The sequence below is a fragment of the Vipera ursinii genome (genome assembly GCF_947247035.1).
Source record: "Vipera ursinii genome assembly, chromosome: 2".
Lineage (NCBI taxonomy): Eukaryota > Metazoa > Chordata > Lepidosauria > Squamata > Viperidae > Vipera > Vipera ursinii.
The window spans coordinates 266,852,741-266,865,103 of NC_139513.1; positions in this window are offsets into that span (position 1 = coordinate 266,852,741).

Consider the following 12,363-nt stretch of genomic DNA (forward strand, 5'->3'; position numbering starts at 1 on the left):
TTCAAGTGCATATAATTTTATTTATTTATTTATTAATTTAATTTATATACCGCCCTTCTCCCTAGGGACTCAGGGCGGTGAACAGGGCAATACATAAAAAACTAGATACAAAAATTAAGATTATTAAAACATAATTAAACAATGCCCATAAATTAATACAAATTTAAGATTAAAATTCATTAATTAAAAATCCCACCCCGTCCTATCAGGCCAGGCCAGCTTGTTTAAAGAGATGGGTTTTAAGATCGCGCCGGAAGGAGCGGAGATCGGGCGCCATCCGGAGCTCAACCGGAAGATGGTTCCATAAATCCGGTGCACCCACAGAGAACGCCCTCCCCCTGGGGGCCACCAGTCGGCATTCTTTGACCGGTGGCACCCTGAGGAGGCCCTCTCTGTGGGAGCGTACTGGGCGGAGGGAAGTTGACGCCGGCTGCAGGTGCTCCCCAAGTTATTCCGGACCCATGCCATGAAGGGCTTTGTAGGTCATTACCAACACCTTGAACCTCACCCGGAAGACAACTGGTAGCCAATGCAGCTCGTGGAGCAAAGGTGTGACATGGGAGTATCGGGAAACTCCCAGTACAACTCTCGCGGCTGCATTCTGTACCAGTTGGAGCCTCCGAGTGGTCTTCAAGGGTAGCCCCATGTAGAGAGCGTTGCAGTAATCAAGACGAGAGGTCACGAGCGCATGAGTGACCGTACGTAAGGCATCCTGGTCTAGATAGGGTCGCAACTGGTGCACCAGGCGAACCTGGGCGAAGGCCCCCCTAGTCACAGCTACAATATGGTCTTCTAAGGAGAGTTGTGAATCTAGGAGGACTCCCAAGTTGCGAGCCCTATCTACAGGAGGTAATGACTCACCCCCCATAGTGAGGGGTGGGATATCCTGAATATCCCAAGATGCCGGTACGCACAGCCACTCAGTCTTGTCAGGGTTGAGTCGAAGCCTGTTCCTCACCATCCAGACCCGGACCGCCTCCAGGCACCGGGACATCACGTCGAGGGCATCACTGGGGTGGTTTGGGGTCGAAATGAAAAGTTGGGTATCATCGGCATACTGATGATACCCAACTCCAAAACCACGAATGATCTCACCCAGCGGTTTCATGTAGATGTTGAACAGGAGAGGCGAGAGGACCGACCCCTGAGGGACTCCACAAACGAGAGGCCTCACAGAGGGAAGGAAGTCCTTGTAAAGAAGTCTATCTTCTACCACTTCTATTCTTAATATATTGGTTAGAAGAAAATTATTTCCAGAAGTTGTGAATAATAAAGTTATTTCAAACTTAACAAGTTTTCATCCTAAGTAGCCAAAGTTACAAGGGAACAACAAATGCTTCATTACAGCTGAAGCCATACCTCTCTTCAGCTGCCAACTAGGCGGAAGATGCTACTGTTATCCTAGCTTAGTAGTCCAGGATACAGTTCATGATGATACCATCCACTCAGGACAACATGTGAATCAACATGTAGAGGCTTAGTTAGGCTATCAGAAACCAATTTATTCATTAGTAGTGATAAAAATGTAATAATAGAATTCCTCAATAGTGCTATTACATTATTGCCCAATCAACCAGTGACCATTTCAGGAGTACCTGGATTTGGATCAATCAGAGATTGGACTAATAGATATGCTTAGTAATGGCTTTTCAGGATTTTAGTGCCAGAGGAGAAAAAACATCAAGCAGTTTCTTAATATCTGATCATTCTGCTGCAGTAGAATGCTGTGCAAATCTGTTAACCTCAAAATTCAAACACAGCTCAAATGTCTCAAGATGAAATATGTAAACTTGGTCTATGTAGGTAGTTTTCACTTAACTACCACAATTGGGATTGTCAACACTGTTACTAAACAATGCAACTGTTAAGCAAAATATTACGTGAATGTGATTTATTTATTTATGTTATTGCCACTTTGTCCCTTGACTCTGTTTGCCAGTCAACTGTGAAGCATGCAAATAATGATTACATAACTGCAGGATGCCACAACAATTGTAAATGCTCGCTGGTTGCAAAGCGCCCAAATCTCAATTGCATGACTATGGAAATGATGAAATGGTCATAAGTGCAAGAACTGATTGTAATGTTCCTTTTTCAGTACTGTTGCAACTTTAAACATTGCTAAACAGGGCAGTCATTAAGCAAGGACTATCTGTTTCTCATGAGACTGTGAGTAGGCTTTAAAAGCCTATTGTGAATATATGGGTATATCAAAATTCAGAAGAGGTACACATATTTCATTTCATCTAAACCTGGATTTTCACTGAATTTTCAGGCAATTTCATTCAAGCCAGCATTCAGTTCATTCAGCACATCCACATGTTGCTCATATTCACACCCATCTATATTGTAATTCTATCTGATTGAGGTAGGTAGAATGTGCAAGCTTTGAAAGCCAAAAGGTCCACATGAAGTAATTTACAAGTTAAGCTATATACAAAGCAACAAAATACAAATTTAAAACATAATAAATAATAATAAACAATTATCTTAAAATAGAATTCAGTTATAAAAACTTTCCAAATCAAAAATCCTTCACAGAAAGGGAGGTTAGGTCAGTCTTGGGATCTTAACTAAAGTTGTACGAATAATAGATTGCTTGATCATGTGCACATTTCATTTGCACATGATCATTCGCAAATGATTTACAAATGATTTTGAAAAATGTAAGTGGTAATAAAAAGGTCATTTTGCAATATAAGGCAGTGCTTGTGTCGTCAAGATTATTAGAATAAGCAAATTTGATTAAGACATAATAAAGCAGCTACCAGAAATTTTTGATCCAGTGGATAGGTTAATTTGAAATCAGGAGGAGGAGGAGGAGGAGGAGGAGGAGGAGGAGGAGGAGGAGGAGGAGGAGGAAGAGGAATTTAATAGAAGATGAAAAGCAATTTGTATATTGTATATTAGCAACTGATTATAGCATTAGTGATAAAAGGTTAAATATTTAGAAATCTAGTTTATTTATTCCAGAATAATTATTCACTAATTGAAACATATAATGACAGATGCTTTCAAAATGAAAAAAATTCAATATGTCTTGATTAGGAAGAATTGCACAGTCAAAATAAATGTTTCACCAAATACTTCACTATTTCAAATTATTCAAATTATTCCAGTTCTTATTGAGAATAAGATATTAAAGACTTGGCATATAACAAATAATAAATTATATATGGTCTAATAAAAGACCAAGGATTAAATTCAAGAACTTGCAAAACAACAAGGTGGCTCTGTGGCCCTGAAATTCAAATTAGATTATTATGGAAGTTGACTGTCAATGGATTACAGAATGGATGATATTACTTTATTTTCTATCTCCTTATTTATTTATTTATTTTATTTTAATTCCATTTATATCCCGCCCTTCTCCGAAGACTCAGGGCGGCTTACAAGCTTAGCAGTAGCTAAGACACCGTTTAATATTAAGCAACTTACTGAATGTTAGAAATAAATACATGATCATATGATCATAATAGTAAAGTTGGAAGGGACCTTGAAGATCATCTAGTCCAACCCCCTGCTCAGGCAGGAAACCCTATACCATTTCAGACAAATGGCTGTCCAGTCTCTTCTTAAAAACTTCATTGTATTTTGAATAATTGTATGGTGAGCTTTAATAAAAATATCTCACAATGAAATGGTATTACGACTTTCAAAATTTGTTCCATTCTACAGTAAATTAATTCCCCATATTGCTGAACTTTTCAACATTGTCCCTACCTATGGAAGAAAGATTAAATGTTGGAGCATTCATAGCTTCTGTAGGCAGGTTGTTCCACTGGTTAGTTGTTCTAACTGTCAAGAAGTTTCTCCTTAGTTCTAGGTTGCTTCTCTTATTGATTAATATAGGAAAAGAGTAAATCCAGATGTTGCTTTTCTCGTCTCTCTCCTGAATGACTAGTTTTGTGATAAAGAATATATTAAGAAATTTGTTCAAAGAAAGGATGGTAATACAAGATTTTATTATTAATAAGACAAAATTAAGATCACCTGCATTTTTTGCTACACTATTCTCTTCCACATTCAGTTAGTTCCAATACTCTCAAGTAAGAAGCACAAGAACATACAGAAATCAGCGGGGAATATTGAGAAATTTGATTGAATTTTAAAATCTTATAACACAATACTGAACATTTCCTGGGCACAATTTATAATCTATTAGTTATATAGGATTCAGAGCATGTCAAAGATTGCATCATTAAATAGATATAAAATTTGAATACAGAGATGGAACAGTGGGAATTTCAGTGGAAAAAGAATTTTAAACTTATCTTAAATATTATACTTAGAAAGTACTGGAATAAGCTTTTTATTGCTGGTATATTACTCCAATTATGATTAGTAAAATAATTAATTTCTTTTTCTCAAAATGCCATGAACAGATTTAATCTTTCTTCCATAGGTAGGGACAATGTTGAAAAGTTCAGCAATATGGGGAATTAATTTACTGTAGAATGGAACAAATTTTGAAAGTCGTAATACCATTTCATTGTGAGATATTTTTATTAAAGCTCACCATACAATTATTCAAAATACAATGAATTAGTATTATATGTTATAATAGCTGTAGTGACTTTATACAGTCCTTATTCGAAAAGATTTCTGATCTCTTCTATGGAAGAATGGTTAATTAAATTGTGTCAATATGTTACAATCAATAAGTAATAACTCATTAAGAATAATTAGAAAATAAATCTGATGTACAATTTGGTCTTTTTGAAAATAATTTCTGCATTATAATTTTATACAAGGAATGTGCCAGATCTGAGTTTGAGAGTCCATATGTTAATCTTATATATACCATAGTCAACACATTATTTATAGTAATTTCTGAATGTATGTTTTATTACTCATAGTTTTGCTTTTTCCTGCTATTAATTTTAGTTGTCCTAGCCACATGCCCTAATTAGAAATTTGGCATTAAATGTTTATAACACTCTTAAGTTGTAATAGTGCATTGGAATATATTAGCTATTTGATATTTTAAATTTGCTCATTATTCAAGTCTTATTTTATTGCTTATATTATTTTTTCCTCTCTCTCCTTTACTATATTTTCTATAGAAATTAAATTCTGCATTTGTATCAGTATTATTTATTTTATTTTTCTTTCACTTTATATAAAAAGAAATAATGAAGAAGTAGAATGTCAAGCAGCCTAACATAACTACAGGTTTGATGGGGAAAGTGTGTAAAACAATGGCAGTATATTCAGGCAAAAGTATATTCATAGAAGAACAAGCTAAAATTCAATTTACCCTCCTGGTAAAGTAGATTATGAACAATGGGTAGGTAGTATCCTTTTATAACTGCTATCAAAGAGCATTCTTGTCTATGTTCTTTTAAGGTTAAAACAGAAAAACAAAGCATGTCCTAAATGTCAGTTCTCTGATTGGATGCTCTAACAAATATAGTTGTTTTCAGATTAACAAAGCAAGACATGATGGTTTGATGGATGCTGCTTCAATTTTGTCTAAGGGATTCATATTCTTGCCTGAAGCAGAATTGCAGAACTTTTGATCAGAATGTTCGTAGACTGTTTTTGTCTTTATCATTCTTATGGAAAGGAGGAAAACTGATATAATCAAATCAGAAGATTAGGGAAGGGTTTGAAAGAGTTCCAGAACAGAAGTTTGCTAAAACTTAATTCTGCATCATTTGACTATTTTCATAAGATGGGAAGCATTCAAACTTCCCCCTCCAAGAATAGAGTTTCAGAAAAATACTTGTTGATAAGATTTATTGTTTTATGCTCAGATGCCTGTGGTCTATCTTTGGAAAATGCCAGCCACATTTCCTGGTGAAATATGAGGAAATCTGTTGCCAAGACCATTGTCACTGTTATGTACTGGGTTTGGTGATAAACCACGTGGGTTGCTGGAGTAGCTAATGGCTCTCCAGCAACCCAGACTAACTGTCTCCTGTCCTGCAATTGGCTAGCCCTATATTTATATTTATATTTATTTGATTTATATACCGCCCTTCTCCCGAAGGACTCAGGGCGGTGTACAGGGCAATAAATATCAAAAATACAAGATACAAAAGTTTTAAAAAAATAAATAATTGTGCCTGATGCAATAAATAAATTAATTAAACAAATAAATTTAATTAATTAATTAATTAAAATCAATGTTAAAACCCCAAACCCATCAGATCAGGTCAGCTTGTTTGAATAAATAAGTTTTTAGATCACGGTGGAAGGAGCGAAGGTCGGGAGCCATCCGAAGCTCAACCGGTAAGCGGTTCCAAAGGTCTGGCATGCCCACAGAGAATGCCCTCCCCCTCTTACCGGTGGCATCCTGAGGAGGCCCTCTCTGTGGGAGTGCACTGGACGAAGGGAAGTTGACTCCGGCCACAGGTGCTCCCATAGGTAATCCGGACCCATGCCATGTAGGGCTTTATAGGTCATCACCAGCACCTTGAATCTCACCTGGAGGGCAACTGGAAGCCAATGCAGCTCACAGAGCAGAGGTGTAACATGGGAGTATCGGGAGACCCCCAACACAACTCACGCGGCTGCATTCTGCACCAGCTGAAGCCTCCGAGTGGTCCTCAAGGGCAGCCCCATGTAGAGAGCATTGCAGTAGTCTAAACAAGAGGTCACGAGCACATAAGTGACTGTACACAAGGCATCCCGGTCCAGATAGGACCGCAACTGGCGCACTAGGCAAACCTGGGCAAAGGCCCCCCTAGTCACAGCTCCTATATGATCTTCTAAGGAGAGCTGTGAATCTAGGAGGACACCCAAGTTGCGAGCCCTATCTACGACAAGTGTTGGTTTAAACCTATTGGCTGCCGCCTAGGGGCTAGACTATATATTGCGACTGGTTGCAGCCCATGCTTCAGTACAGTCCTAGCAAGAAATAAAGTATGAGTTATCCTGTACTCAGCCTCTTGTCATCAGTCCTGCACCAAAGAGCCCACTATTTAACAGCGGCGACACAGGTGGGATCCTGCTTCGTTGATTAGAGCTGAAGTCCTCGAGGGGTTGGCAGCGCATTTTTTTCCCTCTCAAGGCCGGCTGGTAAGCTACACTAGCAGCCTCGCACTCAGTGGACACATTCCCTGAGCCTTGAAGCTGGATCCGAAGATTGCAGGAACCAGAGTGAAGAATGCCAAAAGTTGGCAAATTAAGAGAATTTGATGTGAAACATCTGGAGGAATAGCCATCTTACCTTTCGCAAGTAGAAAACTATCTCAGAGCCAACCAGATAGCGGAAGAAGGACTGAAGGCTGCAACACTGCTTTGTGTGTGCGGCCCAGCAACCTTTGATTTGGCTGAGAATCTTTTCACGCCGACACCCATTAAAGCTGTCTCCTATGCAGATCTAAAATAGAAGCTAACTGGGCACTTCCAGCCCAAGATGTCGGAGGTGGCGTGGCGATTCAAATTTGACCAAAGAGTGCAACTACCCGGGGAGACAGCTTTGGAGTTCATCACAGGCCTAAGACAGGCGCACGCCTATGCAAGTTCTCAAATTTGGAAGAATGACTAAGAGACCGGCTCGTCTGTGGCCTTCGGGAGAGAATGCTTCAACAGAGACTATTTGCTAGACCCAATTTAATGTTTTTCGAAGCACAGGACAAAGTGATGGTCGACGAAGCTGCCGGGGGCACAGTGCAGACAGTTCAGCCCACCAAACTTTCAAAAGTTCAAGAATCGGTCCATCTTGAGGTCGCCAAATGCACCGGAGAATCGTCAGAGGAAGAAGAACCTGAAATCAACCAACTCCAAAAGCAACTCAACGTGCAACACCACAAGAGCCACCAGCAAGAGGACGGTTACAAGGCAGTTCTCTTACCGAGATGTAAGGGGTGCAGCAGCAACCATATTTGCACCAATTGCAGATTTCGTTTGGCCACGTGTAGAGCTTGTGGAAGAACAGGCCACATTGCGGTGGTTTGCAGAGCCCTCCAGAGAGACCGGCCACCCAAACACCAGTCGGAGGAACCGACTAGGAGAGGTACTGGGGCCCAGGGTCCAGTTAGTGTGGGATTCTTCAGAAGCTATAGAAGCGTATGCCACACTGGGGCTCAACACCCTCTCAAACCCAAACTTAAGCTCTTGGTAGAGCTATAAGGAGTTCCATATAAGATGGAATTGGACTCCGGCTCTGCAGTCTCAATCATTTTGCAAGACACATTCTGGTAATGACTGATAAAGCTCTAAATGGCTTGGGTCCGGATTATCTAAGGGAACACCTGCTGCCGGCATCAACTTCCCATCGTCCTGTGCGCTCCCACAGGGAGGGCCTTCTCAGGGTGCTGGCGGTTAAGGAGTGCCGGCGGGTGATCCCCAGGGGGAGGGCATTCTTTGTGGGCGTGCCTGCCCTTTGGAATGACTTACCGGTGGAACTTCGGACCGCCCCCGATCTGCATTCATTTCGCTGGGACCTGAAAACCTGGTGTTTTGATCTATCAGGCCTGGACTGAAGGGGTTTTAGCTTTTAATATTGTTTTAATGGTTGGGCTTAATTAAATTAATCTATTTTAATTTTATACTATTTTTATATCGTGTTTTATGCTGCCCTGTAAACCGCCCTGAGTCCTTCGGGAATAGGGCGGTATAAAAATTTACTAAATAAATAAATAAAAATAATCTTCATGTGTAAGCGCAGTAACAATTGGGCCAAACTAAGACCCTCAGATATCATTTTAACAGATTTTCAAAATGCTCAGGTAAAAGTTAAGGGAGAAGCCACTGTATTGGTAAAATTTAAAGGGTTTTTGTGGCACCAGGATGTAATAGTAGTAGGGGGCCAGAGAATGAGTCTCATTGGACTTGATTGGTTTGATGCCTTAGGTATTCAGATTACTGGCATAAACCAGACACAAACTGCAGACCTCATGTCAGTGTGTGAAGAATACGTGGATGTTTTTGATTCAACCTAAGGGACATACACAGGCCCACCTATTTCTTTTCAGTTAGATCCTAACATTGTCCCAATCAGGGTTAAACCTCGCAGGGTCCCCTTTGCTTTAAAACATAAAATTGATTCCGAAATTGATAAGCTCGTATAACCAGGCGTGTTACTGCCTGTTGATGGTGGGGAGTGGGAGACCCCTATTGTCACTCCACTTAAGGCCAACAGGGAAATTCACATTTGTGCTGATTATAAATGCATGTTAAATAAGCCCTCAAGCAGCATGTTTATCCGGTTCCAGTGGTCAACCATATTTTAGCCTCTTTGCAAGGGGGGACTATTTTTGCTAAACTTGATTTAACACAGGCCTATCAGCAATTGCTGGTTGACGAGGCCACAGCTGCAGCTCAAACGATCGTGACTGACAGAGGGGCATTCAAAGTTAAATGCTTACAGTTTGGAGTCAGTGTTGCACTGGGAATTTTCCAAGGGATTATGGAACGTACACTTAAGGGTATCCAGGGTGTCTGCCCTTATTTTGATGATGTTCTTATTGCTGGGGAATCCCCAGAAATGTTGGTCAGAAGGCTCAGGGCTGTTTTGCAGAGGCTTCGTGAAGCAGGCCTCAAATTAAAAAAGAACAAGTGTAGTATTGGGGTTTCATCAACAGATTTCTTGGGTTTCCACATTGATGCTAATGGCATTCACCCTGCTGATTCTAAAGTGAAGGCCATTAAAATGGCTCCTAGGCCCAAATCAAAAGGAGAGCTGCAAGCATTTTTGGGTCTCCTAAATTTTTATCACACATTCCTACCTCATTAGGCAGCAATAGCAGATCCCCTCCACAGGCTGCTTGACAAAAAAGCTCCTTGAAAATGGACTAACTTACATGAAAAAAGTTTCCAGGATTTGAAAGCACTCCTGTCAGAAAAGTCCACTTTAACTCATTACATAGAGTCTAAACTTGTATGTCTTGCATGTGACGCATCTCCCTATGGAGTGAGGGCTATCTTAAGCCCCATAGGAAAAAAATGGGAAACAGATTCCTATTGCATTTTACTCAAGGACCTTGTCCTCTGCTGAGTGCAACTATGCCCAGATTGACAAGGAGGCCCTGGCCATAGTTGCAGGAATTAAAACATTTCATGATTATTTATATGGCAAAGATTTCACTGTCTACACTGACCACAAACCTCTGTTGAGACTGTTCACAACAGACAAACAAACCCCCCACATACTATCTCTAAGAATGTTGAGATGGTCTACCGTTTGGACTACTGTAACGCTCTCTACATGGGGCTGCCCTTGAAGACCACTCGGAGGCTTCAACTGGTGCAGAATGCGGCCGCGCGAGTTGTAATGGGGGTTTCCCGATACTCCCATGTAACACCTCTACTCCGCGAGCTGCATTGGCTTCCGGTTGCCCTCCGGGTGAAATTCAAGGTGCTGGTTATCACCTATAAAGCCCTACATGGCCTGGGTCCGGGATATTTGAGGGAACACTTGCTGCCGGCATCAAACGCCCTTCGCCCAGTGCGCTCCCACAGGGAGGGTCTGCTCAGGGTTCCGCCGGTGAGAGATTGCCGGCGGGTGACACCCAGGGATAGGGCCTTCTCAGTGGGAGCGCCTGCCCTCTGGAACCAGCTGCCGGTGGAGCTGAGGACTGCCCCCGACCTCCGATCATTCCGCCGGGGCCTGAAGACCTGGCTTTTTCAGCTCTCGGGCCCAGACTGAGGAAGAATTTTTAATTTGGGGTTTTTTAACTGACTACAGGGTTAATTTAATACTTTTTAATTTGTTCTTAATTTTTGTATCTTGGATTTTTAATTCCCTGTAAACCGCCCTGAGTCCTCAGGGAATAGGGCGGTATATAAATATAACTAAATAAATAAATATTTTTCTGTCTGCATACAATTTTAAATTAATTCACAAACCAGGAAAGGAAATGGGCCATGCTGAGGGCCTCAGCAGACTACCACTGCCATTAATGGATCCAGAACCAGCTCCTGCTGCTAGAATACTGTCCATACAGGACATACCTGAGTTTCCCCTCCATGCAGGGCACATTGCTGCTGAAACTGCCACAGATAAAATACTTAGCAGAGTGTTGTCATGGGTATATACAGGCTGGTTGGAGAAAAGTCCAGGCTGTGAATTTCAAAGTTATTTTGTCAGGAGACATGTGCTGTCTGCACATAAGGGGTGCATTTTATTTATTTATTTATTATTTTAATTCCATTTATATCCCACCCTTCTCCGAAGACTCAGGGCGGCTTACAAGCTTAGCAGTAGCCTTCATTCTATGTATATGCCTGCTTATTAGGGTTTTCACACACACCCCAAGCAGCATTATTACAAAGTCAGCTTAATTGCCCCCAACAATCTGGGTCCTCATTTTACCTACCTTGGAAGGATGGAAGGCTGAGTCAACCTTGAGCCTGGTGGGATGCGAACCTGCACTAATTGCAGGCAGCTGGTGTTACTTAAGGAGGCATTAGCCCACTGCTCCACCAAGGCTCTTTTATGGGGAAACAGTGTCATAATTCCAACTTCCCTAAGAGACACTCATTATATGAAGGCCATCCAGGCATTGTCAGAATGAAAGCCTTAGCTAGAAGTTACCTTCGGTGGCCTGGCCTTGATAAAGCCATCGAGGGTCAAGTCCATGGTTGTTATACATGCCAGCAATCTAGGCCTGAAATGCCATAGGCTCCAGTTCACAAGTGGGAGGAAACGCATACTCCCTGGTCTAGGATTCACATAGACTACACTGGGCCTTTTCAGGGGCAGCTCTTCCTGATAGTAGTGGATAGCCACTCAAAATGGCTGGAAGTAATTCCAGTTCCTAACATGACTACTGCTAGGACCATCCAGGTGCTAAGAAAACTCTTTGAAACACATGGGTTGCCTGATGTCTTAGTTTCTGGCAATGGGGCCCAATTTACTGCTGTTGAATTTCAGGCTTTCGTTAGAGCTAATCTCATCAGACATGCAACATCTGCACCATTTCATCCATCTTCTAATGGTCAAGCCGAACGCATGGTGAGGACAACGAAGGAGGCACTCAAGCGCATTGTCACTGGTGACTGGCATCACAGATTGGCAGATTTCTTACTCTGCCAGCATTTTACGCCCTGCACGGCCACAGGTAAAATCCTGCAGAACTACGTTGGGGGAGGCATTTGATTACTAAACAGGTTTCCAGAACAGCCACTAAGCGAGGACTGCATCATAAGTCACTCCCAAGGTCCTCAAACTTGCAGCCAAGCCAGCCCTCACTTGGACTACCAGGACTTTTCCTTCTCAGTGGAGATTGAACTAGAGGGAGAACTGGGGAGCATGGGAGTGCAACATGGACCCCCTGACGAAGCGAGCCATCTGAGCTTCAGCAAACGCTGTGCTTACTCTGAAGAGACTGACTCTGGGGTGGGCCAACCTGGGGAGGCCAGCCAGAGCATTTCAAATCCCCTTGACTTAGGAGCAAAAAGGGACACGAA